This window comes from Gymnoscopelus braueri (assembly GCF_963280865.1).
Source record: "Gymnoscopelus braueri genome assembly, chromosome: 4".
NCBI classification, from domain to species: domain Eukaryota; kingdom Metazoa; phylum Chordata; class Actinopteri; order Myctophiformes; family Myctophidae; genus Gymnoscopelus; species Gymnoscopelus braueri.
In genome coordinates this window covers 19,000,798-19,005,019 of record NC_137605.1, presented here as the reverse complement: position 1 = coordinate 19,005,019, position 4,222 = coordinate 19,000,798, and positions in this window count along the sequence as shown.

The following is a 4,222-nucleotide window of genomic DNA, read 5'->3' as shown; positions in this document are numbered from 1 at the left end:
TAAAGTGATTTTATAAGTATATGCAACTTGGAAAACTCAATAAAGAGATGTAAAAATGTATACTCATTTGTGTGTTGTTGTAGCTTACTAATGTAGCTGATCATAGAAGTGGATGACGGCTAAAGCATCACTCCTTGAGAAGATGTTGAATTGCTGTGTGTTGAATCAAACAATCTTTATTATACTACTTCCAGATTTGTATTGTAAATTACAGTTAATCTGTACTACAGATGAACTGGATGGAGGTGTTGTAGACAACAAAATATTTAAACAACATCGTTGTACAACAGAAAAATAAATAAATTGCAAGCTCACAACACGCTGCATTGCGGGTTCTTGAACCCTGTTCCTCTAAGACAAGTGACCCATCGTGTTGGTTTTGTACCAGCTGGGTTTAACTGCATTTACCTGATAACTCACCCCAGGTCCCTCATTTGCCAGCTAACATGGCAAGAACAACAGGGTGAGTTCAACTAACATCTTGGTATAGCACAGACAACTAGCAGTAGGCCTATACTGTACTACGGTAGCACGCCCTGCTGATGACCTACACTCTCAAGATTCTTTGTTTAGTTTAATTGTTACTAGTGTACCAGTAATGGAGAGAGAGTTTTACGTGTCATCTTGGTTTTGTGGTCACACACAGCACTGAGTTCATCTGCAGCCTCAGGGAGGAACTGTGTCCCTCCCTGCGTTGTGGCCCCGGGCTCCACAGCCTGCCTGAAGCCAGTCAGCACACACTGTGACTCCTCAGAAACCAGAGTGATTGGAAGAAGAGGAAGTTGATGGTTGCAGAATTACAACTACAGCATTAAGACATAATGCAAGCATGCATATGCACACGTACACGTGTGTACACACACACACACACACACACACACACACACACACACACACACACACACACACACACACACACACACACACACACACACACACACACACACACACACACACGCACGCACGCACGCACGCACGCACGCACGCACGCACGCACGCACGCACGCACGCACGCACACACACACACACACACACACACACACACACACACACACACACACACACACACACACACACACACACACACACACACACACACACACACACACACACACACACACACACACACACACACACACACAGGGTATCTTGCAATAATGGAGTGTACCTCACTGTGAGTATAGAATATTATGCAGAATATGCGCACACACACATGTACACACAGAGAAGCATTTGCATGCGCCCGCGCCCGCGCACACACACACACACACACACACACGCGAGCGCGCGCACACACACACACACACACACACACACACACACACACACACACACACACACACACACACACACACACACACACACACACACACACACACACACACACACACACACACACACACACACACACACACGTGCGTATATGAGCTTGCTTGCCAACAAACCAAACTCACTCTATTCTCATTATATTTTTCAAGAGAGACAGGGAGAAAGAAAAAGATTTATATGTGTGTCAAAGAGAGGGGGGGGGGGGTGAAATTGAAAGTAAAGATTGCAACAACAAAAATACACTGGAACTGGGACAGATTGAAGCAGAAAATATGGATAAGAATCAAAGTGGAGACTCTGAAAGTCTGAGATGGTGCAACATCTCACACTGGTTACGGCATGAGTCGCCATGTTGGATCAACAAACAGACACTTGGTTCCGAATCCGCAGTGATGCTTCGTCTCACGTCTTCACTCTCTCTTTCCAACTGTCTGTCTGTCTGTCCTCATAAACTTGCTCATTAGCTTCTCATGCGGTTTGGTCACTATTTACCAAGCCTCAGTGACCAACGTTCTCTCGCTGTGTCTAGGCATGGCAACGTTTTTTCCCTCTATATTTGACAACAGGGAGCCATACAGTATACTGTAAGATTCAAGGTTTTGTATTGTCTTCGATACAAGTCAACTTCTTTGGTTTTCGTTCAACATTGTAGTATAACAACTATAGCAAAGAAATATTAAAGAATAGCTATAATACTAAGACAAATTGTAAACTATCTTCAGCATGATACTTTGCTTTATTGACCATGAGTCAGCATGCTTGTGCAGTAGTACAAATATGTCTTTGTGTGTGTCTATTTCTCTATATATGCGTGCGTGCGTGCGTGCGTGCGTGTTTGTAATACACCAACGCATACACTAACGCTTGCTTGCTTATAGTTGTCCCTCGAATCTGAGGGCAACTTCTACTTCTGTCCATCAGTGGTAAGTTCTTTGATGGCTGAACAGTCCAACCCTGGACTCACCTGTTTGATAGCAGGTGGGGCATGTGTAGTGGTTGTGGTGCTGTCAGCTGTCTCCAGCTGTTTGTCCTCTCCTCCTCCAGACTGTGAGTCCCATCTACGCAGCACTGCCGCCAGGTGGTACGGTCAGCAGCAGCCTCCTCCAGGCCCTAAGGTCTAATACAGTGCCAAGAAAACAATCAACCACTTTCAACCTGGCATCCCTATTTTGAGCATGACATCATCTTCACAACAGTTGTGAGAGGCTATTTCCCCCATTTGTCGTGCGGCAAAGTATATAAGTGCTACAAAGTATCTACAGTAGATAGTAGCAAGTACGTAAACTTCAAATCTAGCGTATGTCTAAACAACTATCTAAATATATATACTTACTGTAGCATCTGTGGACAAGCAAACTACCTACATCTATCTAAATAATGTAGTGTATTTGAACAACTAACCAACATACATCTGGATAACTAGTGTAATTAACTATGTCTAAATAGAGAAGTACTGTACTGACATAGAGTGCTACAGTATAGGGGGTGAGGTGGAGTCTGGAGAGATGTGTTTACAGAGAACCTTGTGAGGGCGGGCTCCCTCAGCCTTATATCTTCCCAGACCAACTGAGACAACTGACATAAAGACAGCCATTTGTATTCACAGAACATAATTATTTCATCTGTATGTATCTATTTATCTTTATCTACTGGGTTCATGCCAGGGAAGGTGCCATAGGGTTATTGTTTATCTCTGCAATAAAGAAGGACAGAGGAGAGAGTCTTGAGCTTATACAGCACCATAGAAAGAGGGACATTACTGTTGGGACTTAATAGGGAATAAAGAGTCGAGGCAGTGAATAGAGAAAAGTGTTGAAAGAAGAGAAGGACTGAGAGAACAACGCAAGTCTGTGGGAGTTCACTGAGGACACCTTGGCAAGAATAGCAGTTCTACAAGCACACACGCTGTGTTGCGTCACCTGGTGAGCTTACAGATCTGCTGTTTCCGGAGAAGAGATTTGATGTGGAGGGAAAATGGAGGGGGCCTATTGGAGCCCTGGGTGACCTCAGTCAATGAATGGGTTTAAGTGGTTAATCAAGCCCTCAGGGACTGAGGGTGAGTGTTTAAGGTGTCATTTCACCGTCATTATCCTTGACCTCGTAGCCTCCATTTGTGCCAGCAATGCCCTTACGCACTCCACAAATAACCATTGGCTAGAGCCTTGGTCGAGGAGAGTACAGTGTGTAAAAATCAGATATCATGGTGTTTCTGACTAACCTCAATACTGCTTTTGTGACGACATTGTGGGGGTGACTATTGGTGCTTCCGCAAAATATTAAAAAAATTAAGATATACAAAAAAAAAAATCATCAGTAATCTCTACAACTAAGTGGGTGAAGGCAAATAATTGAAAAGCCAGAACAGTCTGTTAAGTTCAGAAAATTACACCACTTTACTGTAACGCAGCCTTTAGCACCAAGAAACGACAACAATTGGGCCTATGTCATATCATATCAAGATATTATTATCAATATATTGTCCAGCCCTACTGACAAGGGAAGACTTACACTCCAGGCTGTTTAACAGTTCACCATGATGGCTGGCCAGTGGCAGCAAGAGAGAAGGTTGACATCAGGTGGAAAGTACACATGCACATTCCCTCTAACTACCACACTAGTTCAGTATCTTGCTCAAGGCCACTGGATCCGGGGATCAACCCTGGAAGCTCCCGACTCCCAGACGGCCACTCTACCTCCTGAGCCACTGCAGATACCTTGTCAATTCTTCTCTGTGTGCGGGTCTGCTGCTCACACTAATTAAAACAGAAAGGGAGCAGACCTGTTGTGGAGTTATTGGATTTTGTTCCACAAAACAAATGTTTTTTGTCACTGCATCATTACGTTTTTGTTATGGCCGAAGACGGTTTACATTCTCCATGCCTGGCCTTTCGCC